The sequence below is a fragment of the Sebastes fasciatus genome, chromosome 15, assembly GCF_043250625.1.
Source record: "Sebastes fasciatus isolate fSebFas1 chromosome 15, fSebFas1.pri, whole genome shotgun sequence".
NCBI lineage: Eukaryota > Metazoa > Chordata > Actinopteri > Perciformes > Sebastidae > Sebastes > Sebastes fasciatus.
Genome location: NC_133809.1, coordinates 17,583,440 through 17,603,550, shown reverse-complemented (window position 1 = coordinate 17,603,550; position 20,111 = coordinate 17,583,440). Strand labels below are relative to the sequence as shown.

Here is a 20,111-nt window from a genome sequence, read left to right as displayed (position 1 = left end):
GTACATTATGCCGCTTATTACACGGCTAAGAAATCAATAATTTGACGAAAAAATAGTCTGCCAGAGTCCAACATCAGAACTGCGTCTATAGCAACGGTCTGTTACACATAGCAGCGGCCTGCTATAAAGAAATAACACACTGTAGAACGCCGTGATTGACCAATCAGAATCACGTATTCAACAAAGCCGTGTAATAACAGTGGTTATGTGTCTATTTCTTTCTGGGATTAAATAAACAAGACATAACGTGTTAATTGACCGATCCTAAGTCCTGCCCCCCCTTAGTTACTGTTGCTATGTCATACAAGCTTGCCAAAATCATAGTTCATCATACTTCGGGGTGGCACGAAGCAGAGATAATATAACAAATTCAGACAAAATCATGCAGGTTCATCAGAAACTCCTTCAGCCTTTAGCAGCGACCTGCAGTCGGAGCTCCGGCTGTAGGTGGAGAGCTCTGTGCCCGGCAGTAGCGGCTCCTCCTCTGGCCAGGAGCAGAGCTTCGCCTTGCTGCTCCGCCATTCTCTGCTGGGCAGTATTGCTGTTTCCAGTCTCAATGCTGAGCTAAGCTAATCGGCTACCTTACATGAGAATTGTATCTACGTTCTCATGTAATTCTCGGCAAGAAAGTGAATATGTGTATTTCCCAAAATGTCCATCTATTCCTTTAACGGTTTGGCTGTTTGGTCCTCTCTTTTGACTTGAGTGTTGACTATAAGTAGCCCCAGTTGTGGGCTTTGTCCCCTCTGGCCCTGCCTCCCCTCAGTAAAGGCCTTCTCCACCGGCTGACACTGCTGGCTCTGTTAAGATTAGATTTGAATTTATGAAGATTGCCTCACCTGGAGCACCGCTGTAATCTATGCTGCTGTAGTAATTCACGTTTAGGCCCTCATTTCCAATGCGGTCAAGACGACCCATATTTCACTGTGACAATGTAATCACAGTTCCACATTAAAAAGTCATTATTGTTTAAAATCAGGGGCCTGACTGAGAAAACACTGACTATACTATAGCTGTCTTTGCCATTCACACGGATGTTTACCCAAGAACAGAGGGCAGCGTGATTTAAACGCACGCTTACAGCCTTATTGATCACAAGGGGGTTTGAACACACACACCACACACACACACACACACCCACTGAGTAATATCATTGTCCGTTGGATCCGCTTGTGCTTTTTGTGCTGATTAGCAGGTAATCTCAGTAACAAGCTTTGATCCCTGCAGATTAGCAGAAGGATAAGTACACAACATGTTTGTTCTGATAGCTTAGACATGCTATAATCCGTCTCTGCTCTATTGCCCAGTGGTCTCAGATGTGAAGTTTTTCATGTATTTTTCTCTATTTAGCTGTAATAAAAGCCAGCTTTGCTTGATGCTAGAGGTCAGGCCATGGGGTTTGTGAAGTAATGGATCCGATTAGATGTTTTATATCCTGACAACCAGAACATGCTGCTTATTAAAACTGTTTTTTAGAGGAAGTGTTTTTGCTGCAGGTTGAGACTCTTGCTTGTTAATGGTCCTTGTTTTCCAGTTAGTAACTCCTGAATCTCATTTAATAACACGTTGAGGTGTTGAGCTTTTCATCTTGATTCCACTGCATTGACAGAGGGAAGAGGGAGTCATTTCTTCACTATATAAGCCTGGATAAGTCCTCAGGCATTGGTTTTACAGTTGACTGCTCAGCGCACAAGACTAGCTTTGATCCCGGCCCTGCAGGTCCTTTTACCCGACTATCTTTCAGAAACAAGGTAAAATTAAAGAACAAAGAAATGGTAGGCTCGTCTTATGCGATCTTGAGATCATCTTTCATGTCAAATCATGTCTTGAGGGCGGTAGCTTATAGAGATTTGGTTTTTGTGCATGCGTTTCACTAACTGGTACGCAAGCAAATGAGATCAAGTCAGTGGTTGTAGCTCTTTTTCTTTCTTTGTGTTCATAAAGTGTGTTGTCACTCCGACCTTATCAGGATGCATTCATTGGTGAACCATTATTGACCTCCCTCTTGGCCCAGACTTTAATCAGCATGATTTCTGTAAGGATCAATAACTTCTTTTCATGTCTCACACTTTTCACTATTTATTTTTTTTCACAAATCAATACGGTGCGTGATGTGTTGTTCTGCTACCACCTCCCCACACCAACGCAACAAACATCGGCTCCATTCAGCTTTTACTTGTTCTTGTCAAAATGTCACATACGAGTGGTAACATCTTCTCTTTCTTTTGGCCCCTGTGAAGGTTTTCTTCCATACAACACGTATTAAACACAAGCCAAGGAGATTAAGATTGCATAAGGAACATTAACACTGAAATTGCTCTTAGTCCATATTCTTGTACAAGAATGAAAAACCTCCTGTATGAAGTCATCCCTCGCTGAGACTTTGATCAATTTAAATCGATTAAAACATAAAAGCATGTCTTCATTATTACAGATGTAATATTTCTGCAATAGAAGGGCAATGTGGTTCCTATGAAATGCATATCCAACCCCAGATCAGTGGGGATTTCAGAGCCTTTATTAGTGCTGAAGCTTTGTTTTCCTCTAGATTTATGATCGTTGCGGGGAGTTGGCAGGAGCTTGTGTGATTACTGCTTACACACTGATTTATACCTCACTTTTAATTATCTGAGGGGGTCTGCAGCTTGCTGATGCCAATACACTCCTTCTTTTGGGACCAGGAGGGGGGAAAAGGAGCCATCTCTGGTTTCCACCCCACCCATTCTCTCCCTGTCTGCAGTAGGCGACCTGAACTGGGATCCACTGCGCTTCTGGCAGCATCCCAGTCCTCCCCAGAGCAGAGCAGACGGATGTCTCTGACATTCATACACAGTGTGGGATCTGAAAGGAGGCTTTATGGAAATATGAAGCCGCTGTCCACTGGACATGTAACTCTAACTTACACTCCCCAACGACCGATAAATTATATGGTTGTGAGAGCCACACAAATCACTTCCCTAAGCTCATCTTCTCTAGTTACTCTCTACTTTTTCTTTTTTTATGGAGTCCACTACTGTGAAATTTACAGTGGTCAGGTCTCATTTCAGCAACAAGCTTTTCCCAACTCATTTAATATTCAGTTGTCATACCTGGCGTGTTGGATTTGATGAATCTATTAGTGCCTTTACTGTGCTCTTAATTGTGAAAGTTAAAGTGGCAGTAGGCAGAATATTTTTGGCATCATTCGGCAAAAATTCCATAATAACTTTTCAACATATTGTAATTCAAGCGTTCTGAGAGACAACTAGACATCTGCACCTCCTCATGGCTCTGTTTTCAGGCTTCAAAAAATCATTGCTTAATTGTGGTGTCATTTCAACGTAGGATTTTGTTTATTACAGTGAGTGGAAAGACACTAGGGCCATTAGATGTTTGGGAACGACTAACGAAATGTACATTCTGGTGAAAGATCTCTCTTTTATTTTGTTAAATACCCTCCAGATTAAATCCACACGGAACATAATAAGTATGCAAAGTACTACTGTACTTCACACTTGTTGTAGTTGGACCCTTAAGCGAATTAAAGCCTTATTAACTCAGTGAGTTAAGTTGAATAATTAATGGGTGTTTAAAGATATATCCTGGCTTAAGATGGCTAATGTGCATGGTAATTCTGCTATCTTCCTCTTTCTAATTTTAAGCCTCAATCACAGTTTTTCTTTAAAAATCTGTAAAGCTCCTAATCCATAGCTGCTGATTTGTTGTATTTTAGCTCAAAGGCAGAGGAATTAGAAAACTAAGCTGTGCACAGAGCAAACCAACCTGATAGCTGTCCATTTGAGACTAATTTCTGAAAAGAATATTGAACCCCTTACGATACTGAATACTAACCAGCAAACACCACCTCATGCAAACAGATACATTTCTAACGACGTTTCTGTTATAATCACGATAATCGTAATTGAACAGCCTGAATGCTGCTCACAGAGGGACATGTCTTGGATTTAAGGAGGGTTAATTCCGAGCAGGACTGTTTTGTCTTTCCTAATTATTTTTAATGTCTGTCATTAAGCCGTCCCTTGGGGGAGGGATCCAGTCCTCTGTCTGTTTGGACCTCATATCAGCAGCCAGGCCGACTCCCCATTAATCCTCCCATTGTCCCACAGACTGTGTGTGCCTACCCCTCCAATGAACGACACAAGAGAAGCGACAGTGAGAGGGCATTAATGAGCTGCAGTTGAAGAGATACAACAAACAATGTAATGCTTATCATTCCTCTATATGCCGTTATCCACAATTTACATGTCTGTGGATCTGCAAGGGCAAGTGTCTATTTGCACCCGGGTGAGAACACGGCACACACTGCAGCTATTCGGCTATTGACTATCGACTAAGTTGCATATGCTGCTTAATTTAACAATAGTTAGCTAGCTGAATGGCTTTCTGCCAGAAAATATTTGCAGGGAGTAGGTTGTGGTGGACTAATGGGTCAAACTCAGGGTTCATCCCGGAGCCCAGGGTTTGAGTCTCATGAGATGGCTATTTGTACACTTAGTTGACTTATTATTTTCAGTTTTTTCTTTCTTTTTTTTCTATTTTCGGTTTTTAGTTGCAGTTTGGTTAGGTTAGGCAACAAAACTACTTGGTTAGATTTGGGAAAAATATACATACAGTATTTAATGTGTGCCTGGGTCGCATTCAAATAGTATTGTTGGCTACGAACATCTGCCAAAAAAAAATTTAACTCCACTTATGTCAGGAATATATCATTTAAAAAAAATACTTATATAATGGAAATGTCTCAATCCATCATGCAGATTTTGTCATTAGTTTTAAGATTTGATAGACTTAGCATTAAATTAAAGGATTTGTAAAGATAAATACTTTAAGGATTTTCCATGTCTTAAAGTCACTGTTCAATACTGACTGCTGCGCTCTGAGCCCTGGGGATATGCAGATGACAGCAGACACAGCGAGTCGTGGATCTCACATTGTCACGCGCATCGTTCGGATTTCCTCGTATTGTCTCTCCATCTCATTTTTTTTTTTTTTCTCCATTTCCCCTGTCTGTCTCCTCGCTTCAATCCACTCCAATCCTATTCAAAATGTTATAGCTGAAAATCAATGATGGGCATATCACCTGATTAGATCAGTGCGCGGGGCTCTGTTGTGTGAGCAGGTGCGGCGTCCGAGGGACTCCTCTGCAGCTCCTCCACATGGGGGTTTGTAATGAGATTAGTGGAGCCTGCAGGACCTCACACAGGAGATGTGGTGATCTGATTAGGGGCAAAAGGACACTGTAACTTTTAGAGGCCTGTGACTGTGAAGACCACCACGCTGAAGCTTTTCCCTGAAACAAAGCACAACCTCAGCAGTAATCGTTCTCATTTTGACCCTGGGTTTACAGTTTCACGTCCTGGTGTCCCTGTTCCTCGCTGTCCACACCCAATGATAGAGGCTAGGTGTGTGTGGTGAAGGTGGTGGGCATGGGGGGATTGGTGGTGTCACATTGATGGATTAGTCCGCTCATTGCTAGCTCCAGCGATTAGGTCAGCGGCCCAAGAGACAGCAACACGTCTTCAGCGAAATGCTGATGCTAGACTTACTTACCGATTAGAAGTCACTGCATCACTGCCAAGCGGAGCTGCACACACACTCACCGAGCTGCAGTGAATAATACAGCGGTCCCCCTCAGAGAGAAGGGCAATAGACTTCAGAGAGTCAGGGCAGTTTGTTTGGTCAAATCTGCCCTCTCTGAGGAAGGCCTGAAGCTCACATATCCTCTCTGTTCAAAGCCCATCTCCTCTAAACACATGCACGCCTCCTTTCTTTTCTCTCTCTGTAAGTGAGAAAGTGCAGAGTGGCGACAAAGGCACACACACACATTAAACTGCTCCGCTCTCGCAATGCCATCCTCTTTCACAATAATGCTATTCCCCTCTCCCCAGCAGCCCACTTTCATTTGTTCAGTAGTGAATTCTCTGGCTGTTAAACTGAAGGATTGACTGTGGTGCTTGTCAAGCTTTTATCTTTTGCCCTGATTCATTTTCATTTCCACTATGAAAGGGAGGACAGAGCGGCATCCAGCGCTATTATTTTTGTCTGAGACAAGCCGATCTCACTACAGAATCCAAAGACGTATCATCTTGTGTGAGTCATCCAATTGTTTCTCAAAGACACTGCAACATTACTGTACTAAGAGAGATGATTGCAGTAGAGTTTTATGGACTATTACAGTGAGAGCGATGGATCTGGTGACCACAAAGTGATGACATCTATCTACCCCACACCACTGGCTTTAACAATACAGAAATGTGATTACGGAGGGAAAACTGTTTATTCCTGTCTTATTACCGCTTCGAAATTACACTGTATTGTTTTCCATAATAACCCCATTTTCTATAAAAGGACCATTTCGTAAGTTAAGTAGCTTGTCTTCTTCAGTTTAAAGGACAATCATTTTCTGATGGCCGTTTTCTGTTTTTTGCTGTTTCCAGCATGTTCTTAATGAAAGAACCGGTATTATTTCCAGAGATGTCCAATTGCCTTATTGGACTCTTTATCATCAGCAAAATCGGTTGATTATGAGCAGTAGATCCTTGCAGTTCATTGCTTTTGTTTCCACAGCATGAACATTATCAAACTATAGATCAGATTTTATTATTCTGGGCATTCTATTAACATAATTATTAGGGATGGGGGAAAAAATAATTCATCTATGTATTGCAATTTTTTTTTTTTTTTACGATTTTGAAAAATATTTTTATAATGCCAGAATCTATATATTTGCTTCATTTGAGTCTATGCGGAGGTAGAGGGAGGTTACCGCTTTTATTGTTGTAGTCTGAGTAACATGACGTCATATCCGATCCGTATCCGTCAACCAAAACAAACAACAAACAAGAAAGTAGAAAACGGCGGAGGGTCTGCATGGATACGATCTGAACCCTCACATGTCAAATCCAATGTGGTAAACACTACACATACAGTAAAGTATGGAAACTCTTTGGGTTTCACACATTGCAGGAAAAGCAGAGCTAAACATCATGGCTAAAGCTGCATGCTAACTCTGTCATGGACAGGAAACGTATTGCGGTAACGTGCGGTCAAGCCATTTGTCACTCGCATCTCTGTGGTCAAATGGGCCGACGCTACAACTGTAGAGCACCCATATACTGACATTTATGTTAAATGCATTCAAACGGCCCCGATGGAGCTGACGAAGGATGTATAAAGAGAACGGAGCTGACGGGAGAGCTAGAGACAGACTTGGAGATGTTAGAGGAAGTATACACATGTGTTTACGTCCGGTTTTCAAAATAATGTGTTACCAAAGGGACCTGTATATACAAAATACATATATGGAAATGAGATTGATTGGATTGTATTCACCAGAAGTATAAAACATTACATGTCCCTTATAAATTAAAAAGAAAATACCACTAATATTGTGAGGGATTTGGAGGATTTGTTTCTCTGCATATTCAAAAGTCAAGCCTAGCATCCCCGTATTGATGTGTCCATAAACTACACAGTAGCAGACATTAACTCTCCTGGACAGGAAACAAAAGGATATGAATGAGGGGGAACTCCTGCTCTTGTAAAAGCCTCATTCATGGAAAGCGCCACCACCGCAGCATCATAAAGATAAGGAGACAGGTGTTTTCTCCGCTCTCCGACCATGTGCCACTGCGTTGGCTTTTGTCTGAACACACACACACACTTCTTTGGATGGATGCCTTTTATAGCTCACGTCACAGAGAAATACACTTCTATTTCGCCTGATTGTTGTTGCCTGCTGGGCAGTTATCATGCTATTGTCACTGTTACATTGGTGGAACTAATGGATCTGATAGGAGTGTGTTTGCCAAGCCCCATGCATTTGAATACAACGCTGTTATGTGTAGGTTTATGTGGCTTTGATGTGGAGCTGCGTGTGCTCGATTTTCTAAGTAATTTATGAAACAATTCTACAGCTGTTGTAATTAAAAGACTAAATTAGTTTGTCATAATAAGCTGAAATACATTGTATGACACTAGCAGATTAAATTACTATATATAAATTAACAAACACACTGTGGATGTGATAAAGACTGCCGCCTCCCATGTTTAAAAGAAGACTCGTCTGCCCTCTTCAGGCCTGGAAAATAATTTGGAAATGTAAAACTGCCAGTGTATTGTACAGTAGACGATCAAATTCTGAATGTCAGGAAATCCAATTAACCCAACAGGTGTGACAGGTGCAGCGTTGGGTGTATCTCGGTAGATGTTGCCCCCCTTGTCTTATTTCTTCTTTCCTCTGAGGCCCCTGAAGGAAAATATCTAACTGAACTCACCAGGTAACTTATTTGCAATTAGATTTGTTTTATTTGCCCCATTTCTCCCCACAAGCATCTGTAGCTGCTGCTGGAGCCAATTACTCCCTCAGTGAAAAAGAAGAAGTGCAGAACGGAGATCTGGTTCTGTCTGTGCGTGTGTGTCTGTGTGTGTGTGTGGACACAATCAAGCTACAGTGTGTCTGTGCGGCAGTGCGTCTACAATTTGTGAAAATTCCCATCCAGGGACGCGGTCCTCTGGGAGGACTTCCAGGAAATTACACCTTGCTCTCATATCACTCCATCCTCCCCGAGCCTGTTGAGCTGCCCACTTCCTCGCCAACTCCCCCCCCCACCCGCTGCGACTGACACAGTTACTCTACCAACGTATGGCACCAAAATGTTACAGCAGCCCAGTTTTTGAAAAGCCATCTAATTTTTCACTCTTGTCTAGGACTTGCAGTAATGGGCTCCTCTCACTCCACAAGGTTCCATCTGTAATACACATTCAACCCCAATACTCGCTGGCCCTCTGCGACCTCAGACAGCGGATGCAATTATGACAGGCCTCATGCCCTACTGAACTGCACTGCCAGACTGCTTTTAGCCAGGCGCTGTGCTGCATACGCACCGTGGAGTATACCCTCTCCACTCCCTTCAGGATTGAATTTAAAACATGACATCATTGTAAGCCAGAAGGCAAAAATGGAAGCTTAATGGTTGTCAAATCCGAAATACAGCCTCACACATCGAAGCAGTATTTCTTACAAGCATGTAGAACAAAACTGAAAATGTCAGGCCTCCGCACGGAGGAGCATTCGTTCAGGATTATACACAGACCCCCGTCAATCTTTAGTCCAGGGCCACCTAAGGTCTGACAGTAAGCTGTGTGATTCCATACAGAGACCTTTACATACATTACAGTTGGATGGTTTCAGGAGCAAGGAAGCTGGGGATCAGGAATAGAGTCTCACAGCAGATTGCTCTCAACCGAGGGTTTCAGGAAGTGCAGGTCGTGCTGAGGTTTCCCTCCTGTTTCTCTTCTGACAAGAAGTTAATCAGGCAAGAGGCATGGTGGTAAACCCACATATATTGGCTGGTGAGCAGGAAGTGACTTGAAAGATGAATGTTTGGATTTAGTGAACCCCCCCCACTCCCCCTGTGATCCACAAACATCACCAGGCAAAGAATAAATCAAGAGAGAGACGCTGTGCACAACAAGGTGTTTCCATGCCATGAGATCTTGTGTAAAACGGTAGAGCACAGCTAGACCCTTCAGTGGATCAGCGTATGGCTTTTGGAAGCTGTTGAAGGGGTTTTCCACAACAGACTTCATCATTCTGATATAAAATGAGCTTCAGCTCCTGTTGTGTTAAAAGCTGAAGATATTTAGCTATAGCGGCGTGGCCCTATGGACGGCAATGTCAGTCTGTCATTGGTTGGTCCACTTTTGTTTTGATGAATTCCGAGATGATGAGTCCTACTGACTTTGGTGACCCCCGCACTTTTTAATAACTTTGATAATCGACTGACTTTTCCTCAGGCGCCACCATTAGGTACAAATTTGGAATTTGTGCAATACTTTGTTTTATGACCAAATACCATAGACTGTATATAAGAAGTGGATGTAGTCACCGTGACATGACCGATTGGATTGTGGACTGCCGTTTTGAAGCGACAAGTTCGTCATTTTGGCCGTCGTCACCTTGGTTTTTGCAACCAAAAGAAACAATAGAAGCAATAGAAATGGTCCCAATCCCATATTTGGCCCTTTTAATTGACCATAAGGGGAAATTTAAAGGGAAAGGCAGGTGTAAACCTGTTTCATGGTTAACCTTGTTAACATTGATGATTTTGCTTGAATACTACAGTAGCCTATGTCTGATTTACAGTAATACAGTAGTTGGGACTAAGCAGGAAAGGAATGTATGCCCTGCATTGTTAGAAACATAATACATCATCTCATATCACAAAGAGACGGAAGTTAATGTTTACATTTTTAATGTGAGTTCATGCCTCTCTGTACAGTAAACAATAGCATACAGAGCAAGTCTGGACAGGTTTTTTGTTGGCTTTCAATATTTGCTTCGTGGGTATAACCCTCCCCTCATGATTTGGCAGTGAAGCATTGAAATTATAGCAGAAAGCAGCATGTGTTTGGGATACATCCTCCAGTAATAAAACCAATATTGCAAGATAATTATCATGGATTTTACAATATGCCCACTGCATTTGTCCTGAGGGGAAACTGTCAAGCGTTTGCAGATGAATTTTGCTTTTTATTAGCTCACAGTAAAACACTGCCTCACTATCTTAGATGTAATACAATAACCTAGCTTTATAATATGCAATAAAAAAAATAAGCGCATCAGTGGTTGCATACTAATGTAATGTGCAACATAATGCATATTATACAGTATGTAGTCTTGTTTTATGTTAGATATTTTAGTTTTATATGTAATTAATGTCCAGATGGGCCCACAGTGTAGATGCTGACCTGCTTTTTCATACTGTAAATAGTCCCCGTTAATACTGAAGGTATCAGTTTCCTTGCAAACAAGTGATCCACTTACTGTAACATATAACGCAGAACTCTTCCTTCAGTGTATTTTTCTTCCTGAATTTCTGCACACAAAGTAGTTCTTCGCAGTTTCATCTTCAAAATATTCAGGTACCTTGGTTTCTGGTTGCTGTCAGAACTTAATAAATAATATATAACTCGTATTCTTGAAGACAAAGGCATGTTTGTTTTGTTGTTATGTGTCTGGAGAGTGACAGGAACGATGGAAGCGTAGGAGGGTTTGACATGTCAAGGTTCCTGAGCTGCATTAAAACCAGATTCCTGCAATGCATCAACTGAGCTAAGGGAATGGCTTACCTTTTTATCATGTCCCAAAAGACATGTTAAACCAACTACAGGGCAGTTGTGGCTAATTATTTCAACCTTTATAGCAGACACAAATCCTCTACCAGCTCTTTCCAGCCAGCCACACGTTTTGCCTCATTTTTATTTACTGCATTGAAGGTAATTCTGCAGTTTTAGTACACTTTACCTCAGTATTGTATGACAGAATAGCAGCAGTACATCCCGAGACTCACAGGAGCAGCAGGTTAGTCTCTCTGACTGTCTCTTTGCAGCCTGTCAGAATGAGCCATAGCTGAGCAGGTGGGCTTGTCCCGCCACGGAGAGATGTATGCATCAGGAAGCTGTAAATCCTCCACCGCCTTCCATTTGTTTACGCCTCCTGTTTCCCGCCAAACAAACTACTAGATTTCCCATGAGAGTTCCCGGCCCCCACACGGCGTCCTCAGTGGACATGCTTTACGGGCGTCACAGCCAGATGAAAACAGTTAAAACACCATTTTTAAAAAGGTGCGTTTGTGCGGAGGTGGAGAGCAAGGCTTAGATTCAGCTCAATTATTAGCACAAAACGAGAGGATGTGCTATAAATCGACATGCCGATCATGCCTGTCGGTCTTTTGAATAAACGCCCTGATTCATTTCGCAGACAAGCAATTATGCTCAAATTTGATTTTAATCCATCTCCTGATTCATGCATCAAAACCTACAGCAGTAGGGCAAGTGGAGACGGAGTGGGAACTGCCGTATGGTGGGAAAGCAAATTTGTCAAACCAGTTTGCAACATGGGCTGTATATGTAATGTGGATCAGAAGGATTTTCAATTTTTTTCTTTATTCCATGTTAATTACTTGCTAGAAACTTGCTTAAAGCAGATTTTGCATTTAGGATGTCAGACTACTTATTGTCTGCTTTTCTTTACTTTAAGATCATCTTTATTTGAATAGAATCTTTTCTTTGATGTCGAGCTCATTATGTATGCACACTGAGATTTGCAGCTCTCACTTAAATGAAAATCCAAATTATGTCAAAGCTGCCATCCCAGATGGATTCTGTTAATTAGGTGCACTGAAATGTCAGCACAAGCTTCTCAATTTATTTTTTGTACACTGATTTGAGATGGTTAAACTTGGGCTACATCTTGCCTAAGCCTTGTGCTTGTGTGTGTGAGTGTGCACCCAATATTTGAGTTTTATGTCTCCGTGCCAGAATGTTTTATTAACGCGGTGCCTCACAGACGAGTTGACATATTTCACCAGTGAAGGACGTGACCCTGGTTGTTTATTTCCCATGATGAAATTGTCCAGAGGTTGATGATTCCGTAAATAAACAGTTCATGGAGCAGTAGCTCTCGGCTTCCGGTGACCAATGTAATTATTATTGTGTAATCATGGCAGGGCAGATGTGGCTGTACAGGTGTCCTGCGGCTTTTCTGTTATAGCAATTCAAAGAGACTTAAGAACACCACCTGCATCCACTCAACAACAAGGGACTGTCTCAGGGTGTCATTTCTACATCTAAAAATCCTATTTTTTAGGAGTGAGCCACCACCCCACCCCACCACTTTCATTTCGGTCTAAAAACGATCCAAAAAAGCCCTGCCAAATTGGAAAAAAAACTACAGTGAGCTTCTCTGCATGTTTTTTTGTGGAAAAATAATAGAGGGAACAATATGTAATTATATTATTAAAAAAAAAAAAAAAACGATACTACAATTGGACAGCTATCTAAGGCAGCAAAGGACAATATTCCTTTAAAGTATATCTCAGTAATAACGTCTGAATGCTTCATTTATTTTTTTTATTTTTTTTGTGATGTTATGTAAATACATTCTCATTTCAATCTTCTATCAATGAAACTAAATAAAATGTTTTTGGGTTAGTGCATTCGTGATACATTAGTTTAGGACACTTTTATTATTATTTTTTTTCGGCTCATCTGTCCGTCCGTACCATTCTTGTGAACGCAATATCTCAGGAACGCCTGAAGGGAATTTCTTCAAATTTGGCACAAACGTCCGGTCGTGTCTAGAAGGTAACCAACGAGTTGGGAAACTCTCACAAGCTGGTTATGATTATGGTTATTGCATTGACCTCAAATAGTTAAGGTTAGGATAGGTCATCAGGCAGCAAGTTTTTGCCAGATTTCATTATTTGCAGGTTACCTTCTAGACACGACCCAAATATCCTCTTGGACTCAAGGATGAACTGATTCGATTTTGGTGGTCAAAGGTCACTGTGACCTCACAAAACACATTTTCGACCATAAGTCAAGAATTCATGTGCTAATTATGACAATTCCACAGAAATGTCTAATGACAATATTATGAAGTGGGGACATTTTGGACAGACATGGGTATAAATTGCAAATTGTTGTGCTGAGGCATACGACCACAAGACAGTCATTCTAGTTTTTTATAGCCTGCTTATGGAAGGAACGAAGATCAGCATCATCAGAGTGTGATATTTGCAGGGTCAATATAAATGTAAGCTATGTAAAAAAGGCATTTCAATTTCATTTGTCTGGTTGAAGAACGTCAGACTCCATTGTGTCCCCCCCACTTCTAAATCATTCCTTGTTCCTGCTTCACTGGTAAAATGTCCTGTTACTTTGGCTTCCTTTGGTGCTGACTACTACTTGGTACTCCTCCATGTAATCCTGATTAGTCACAAGACAGACAAATGTCTTCTCTCGCATTAAAAATCCAACAATCTCCTTTCCATGGAAGGAACACATCATCGGGGCCTCACAAACCCAATTACACCCAATATGCAGACCTGGTCATGCAGAATTGAATCTAATTTACTGACAATTAATGGACATCATGCGGCAGGAGCTGTCTGTTAACACCAGAACAGCTGAAACCACAGAAACAGGAAGTCTGGCAACTGATTTTCTTCTTGCTCTTCCTTAGATTTTTCACAATGACCTCATCACGCCATTATCATTATCTGAAAATGTTGGGTTCAAGAGTACAATCTGTATCAGATAATGTACCTCCTGAGGTGTACATTTAGTAAAATTACTTATTGTATAGCAATCTTATTGTACCGTCTTAATTTAGCTCTGCGTGTTCTATAAGTCACCATGCAATGTAGTTTTCTACCCCAGCCACCTTACCATGCTTTGTCAGCACAATTTACTGCCTATGGATCCACTGTGTGGACAATCTATAAAGTCCTCCCTCCTCATCACGCCCACGCAGCTGTTAGAAACTGTGTTGCAGAGGGAGAAATTAAAGGGCCAAGCAAACAGGGATCTATAAACATATTATGTCCTGTTGTTAATGGAAATGTCATCAGCAGAAATCTCACAGCTCTATTGAGCGATGAGCCAATTTCCCTGACTCTCACTAAACCACTCGCATGTAAAACGACTAGGAAACTCCCAGGATTAAGTATGTACAGTAGCACCAGTTCGCCACCAAAAACAAAACCACCAAATTTTCCAACCAATTAAATTTAAAAGCCTCTTATCCTGGTTTTGAATGGACCATAATAAAAAGGACTTTGAGAGTAGAAGTGTATAGCTTGTCTTGGAGGATGAATAATGACACATAAACATTTACTGTGTGTGGCCAGTCCGTCCCTGCTGGCCTTCTCTGCCCTTCCATAATACCCCCCTCTACCTATTGAGTTATAATCGAGAGAGGTGTGTGTCTCTGAAGCCTGCATCAGTGGTTGATTGAGCGTGACACTGACCGCCGAGGCAGCAGCATCACACAGTCATGGTCATTTCTGCGGGTCACTGAATGTGGAAAGAGACAACGCTTGACCTTTAATTTCATCATTGGCATTCCTGTAAACCTGCGAGATGTTTCTTTTGATGTGAAATCACGCTGAAGGAACAAATCACATTAAGGTTTTCTTAGCGTTACATTAAAAAGCAGGAGTTGTTATCAGAGGGCTGTTGTGCCTGATAGTTTTGCTCGACTAGACTCTGCTACTCTGATCAACAGTCATATCCAACAAATTACCATTTTACCAGCATGTAATAAAAGTGAAGATGAAATGGGCTTCAGTTTATCAGATTAGGAGCGTGCAGTAGTCCCTGAGCTGTTTTAGAGAAGCTCTCACAATAAAGACAAAAGAGGTTGCAAATGCACATTTTAACAAGACGTTTCAACAAGACATAAACATTTGAAAGGTAGCAGATCTGTAAGGCTGCAGCCACTGTATTCTAGGGCTGCAACTAACAATTATTTTAATTGACGATAAATCTGTTGATTATCTTTCTTGATTAATCGATTAGTTGTTTGGTCTAAAAATGTCAGAAAATTGTGTAAAATGTTGATCAATGTTTCCCAAAGCCCAAGATGATGTCCTCAAATGTCTTGTTTTGCCCACAACTCAAAGACATTCACATTTAAGAAGCTTCTTTTTGAATAGTTGGCGATTAATTTAATAGTTGACAACTAATTGTCGTTGCAGCTCTACTGCTAAATGCTCAAATCAATCGGCATGCTAACATGCTCACATTAACAATGCTAACATGCTGATGTTTTGCAGGTACAGTATTTACCATGTTCACCAAGTAACTGTTAGCGTGTTAGTTGACATTTGCTAATTAGCACTAAACAAACTACAGCTTAAATGGGGGGGTGCTAAGGCCTATGGAAAGGAGTCTGGGTCACGGGCGGACATGGGTCTTGGAGTATAGGGTACAACACATGCGCAGTGTAACTGAAGCTGCGGTCGTGCGTTGCGATTGGCTCAATTGCGGCGAGTGCAGGCCAGATTTTACTGCGCCCGTGTTATACCCCCAGAGGTATGACGCGTTGATGCATGACCCAACCTCCTTTCCATAGGCCTTGGTGGGTGCAATTAGTTTTGCTGATCGGAATTCTTAAAAAAATTCCTGAATCTGGATCATGAACCGGATCGCCACCAAAATCTAATGGATTGTTCATTGTACCACAACCTTTCAAAAAATGTAATTCAAATCCATTACTAACTTTTGGAGTTATCCTGCTAACAGACAAACAAACAAACCAACGCCTTGACCTTGAAGCAGGTAATAACATGTTTTCTGGTAATTCAATAAATAATATATAGTCTATATGAAATAACCAGATGGTTTGGTATACTCCTGTGTGAATTAAATACCTGACAAATGAAAGGTACTGAGTATTTTCAAATTTAATTAAGAACTTTAGTATAAAATGATAAGATTTTCTGAGAAATTTGAGATAGTATGTGCTTGTTTCCATTGAAAGACCATAAATTATCACATTGAATTATCGCCCAGCCCTACGTTTGAGGCTTAATTCCCATTGCAATGAACTTCCTATAATATAAATTAGCAATTTGCCATCCAAAACTGTTTCACTCTTTGCTCTTATTTTGGAAAACAGCATTAGTGTGTGTGGTGTTATGAACATTAGCAGCTTTTCAATAATGTCACGGTGGTAACCCACAGTAGCTTTGCTGCAGCTGTTATGTGGTTCAGTGTGGCTCAATTTAGACTCCTAGTGGAGAAAACTGCAAACAGCCTCCCTGTCCTCAGATTCAGCTTCAAACACTTGTCTATCCCGGTGTGCTCTGTCAACTGAAGCTATCTGTTTGTCTTCAGCTCATATCAGAAAGATCACTGGGCTTTCCCCAGATCTCATCATTATTTTTCCACTCAGTCACCTTGAAGGGGAGAAAGCAGCCAAATGCGACCGCTTTGATTGAGTGAGCCACACCTGCATGATTACACAGGAAGAGGGGGAACATGGGAGAAAGACATAGATGATGATGAGCAGCAACACGGCCGGCGAGGCTGCAGGTGTCTTGTTGGCACTTGAGCCTTATTGACAGGTGGCATGCGGCCTATTTTGAATTCATCACAGACATTAACCCTGTGACCTTTTCCACAACGAAAGACCCTTCACTAGACTGATACAAGTTGGCATGGCAACCTCCTGTGAGTTAATCCTCTGTGGACAAGACATTTACATCCTAAAAGCTATACTTACATGAGTATACTGTTAGCTGGACAACTATGTAGCTGATACTATTGCCTCCATAGCTGATCTGCTGCAAATAGCTTGAGTGCACTTAGCTGGTATTTTTGCATTAATGTGTCGCTTATTTATTAGGGCTATTAATACTATCACGATACTTGGGTGATGATTGGATATGTATTGCGATTCGATATTGCGATTTATATAGTATAGTATTTTTTAACTCTAGACCATGGGAAAAAGTTGAATCATACACTTCTAGGGACTTTAACTTTGGAAAATATCTAAATTAATACTGTAAAAATGTTTGATATATTTGACTTCAGGACAGCTATACATGCTGAAAATCAGTCAGTGTCAGGCATTGTTTATTTCATTTTTTCCAGCAACCCAAAAATCAAAGACATTTCCCTCACAAATTAGTGGTATTTTCTATTTAATTTATAAGGGACATGTAATGTTTTATACTTCTGGTGAATATAATCCAATCAATCTTATTTCCATATATGTATTTTGTATATACAGGTTCCTTTGTTAACACTTTATTTTGTCAGCTCCGTTCTCTTTATACATCCATGGTCAGCTCCATCGGGGCCGTTTGAATGTATTTAACATAAATGTCAGTATATGGGTGCTCTATAGCGTCGGCCCATTTGACCACGGAGATGAGAGCGACGACTGGCTTGACCGCACGTTACCGCAATACGATAACATTTCCTGTCCATGACAGAGTTAGCATGCAGCTTTAGCCATCATGTATAGTTCTGCTTTTCCTGGCAATGTGTGATTCCCAAAGTGTTTCCATACTTTACTGTATATGTAGTGTTTACCACTGTGGATTTAAAATGTGAAGGTTCAGGTCCACGCGGACCCCCCGCCGTTTTCTGCTTTGTCGTTTTGGCTCGCGGCGTTCGCTTGCTGTTTGTTTTGGTGGACGGATACGGAACGGATATGACGTCACGTTACTCAGACTACAACAATAAAAGCGGTAACTTCCTTCTACCTCCGCATAGACTCAAATGAAGCAGATATATCGATTATGGCATTAAAAAATCAATTTGAAAATCATAAAAACAAAAAAAAAACTGCAACTGCAATACTATTATTATTATTTTTTTTTAAATACAATTTAGCTATGATGCTCTAATATGATTATTATCCTTAGTTTTCTTCTCCCTCCCTCCCTCTTGTGGAGGAATAGCAAACAAAAGGCTCAGCCGGGTGCTTGGCCACAATGACTCTGTGTGCAGTATGGCCATGCAGTGTGAAATAGGGTTATGTGTACAAGGTCTGGCAGAGATCCTGTGACTGTAAACATCATGATGTCCCTGTTAGAGGGAGTAAGCAGCTGTGAGTGTCACTGACGCTATCTCACATTCTGACATCATGTCTCATAAGCATTTAAAAAGGTGCTGAGACAAAAGCAGGAGTAGAAGAGAGACGAGTAGAAAGAGAGCTTTGAAAGACTTGTAAATAAATGTGATAGATCAGGGAGCATCAGAGGATGAGTGGGAGTAGATGACAGTCTCAAACAGCCAGCAGTCAGATCTGAGCGGTTGTCACAAGTGACTTACAGGTGTGTAATTGTCATAGATATATCAGTTTAACAGTAAGAAGTCTGTTCTGTCTTCTGATACTTGCTGTTGTCTCTCAGTTAACCTCCCACACAGAGAAAAGAAACCCTGACTCTCTTTTTGCCGACAGATGGCTCCGTACTCTCAGAATGAGCGAGGAGGACCATGAGACACGAAGACCTAAAAGGATTTATAGCATCAATCACTTCTCTCAGGCGATTACAGTTTTACCTGTTTCACTCACATTAACTGACCATATTCAGGCAGATGTGACAGGATGTTGTCATGCATCAATAAAGGCACAGTGCTTCTGCTTTATATGCAGTGGTGTAAAGTAACTGAGTGCATTTAGTCAAGTACTTTACTTTAGTACAATTTTAGGTAGTATTTTCTTCACGTTACTTTATACCTTACTTTGTGCATGTAATGGGCGTAAATTGACACGTGTTGCTGGACATTCGTAGGAAAACAAACGACAAAGGAGGAATAACATTTTCATTCTTAAGTAAAGGATCTGAATATTTCTTCCACCACTGCTTATATCAGCATTAATCATCATACTCTAAATACTGCAATATTCATCTTCTGCTCCATATGAACTACATATGTTACTATAAAGAATGACTGTCACACCAGTGATGTCTGACACATTGCTTCTCGCTGTCTTGAAAAGCTTTGTTGAAAACAGCATGTCAGACTGTTTGCCATTCACGAATTGTCCACTAGGGGGAGCAAGAGTGGAGCGAAAGATAATGAGCCCAGCTGAGGTGCTGTATGAGGCATTCCCTTTTATCAATCAACAGTTCTTAATGAATTGATTTGAACATACTGTGATGAATCACCATGAACCCAGTTAAGAGGCTGTTTTCATTAAATAAATAAAGCTCTTGCTTCAAAGTGTCAGTCATGCTGAGTGTCTAGTATATACAGTATGTGACCCTTTCACAATGACTCAGTAATCAGGATTCAAGTTCTAACGCCCCCACATCTGTAATGGTACAGGATCTATGGTGAATCATACTAGAGTTTTCTGCTCATAACTGAAGGGACGGCAGTTGCGTTCGAAGCACTACTGGAATGAGAATTGACCAAAAAGAAATGATAAAGAGTGCAGGATGATGTATAGGTGTGTCATAATCTTAGCAGGGGGATTTGCGTTACTGTTTACCTGGACGGTGTTTGTCAGTAAAAGCCACTGGGTCAGATAATTGAGTAAAAAGAGACAGATGGTGGCAGCATTTACTGCTGATTACATGGAGGTCATAAAGTGCCTTTCAGTAGCTGCTGGTGTCAGGTCCAAGCCTATTAAACTGCCAGAGCCTGAATCTTAGAGGGATGGGGAGTGGAGGGGTTTAAACAGTGAGTGGGCCAAGACGAGAGACTCCAACATCCAGAGTACAGACACACAATGTGTATATATATATATATATATATATATATATATATATATACAGTATAAGGTTTCATATCTGTAA

The 20,111-nt window shown here is 41.1% G+C and overlaps 1 long non-coding RNA gene across 1 annotated transcript in view; it reads left to right on the top strand.

Moving 5' to 3' along the window:
- Nucleotides 1–19,601, top strand: part of LOC141783997 (uncharacterized) — a 144,176-nt gene extending 124,575 nt beyond the window's left edge. Inside the window, exon 4 of the long non-coding RNA XR_012597397.1 lies at nucleotides 18,767–19,601. This is a non-coding gene — a long non-coding RNA (uncharacterized LOC141783997). The remainder of the gene's footprint in view (nucleotides 1–18,766) is intronic.
- Nucleotides 19,602–20,111: the final 510 nt, after the last annotated feature.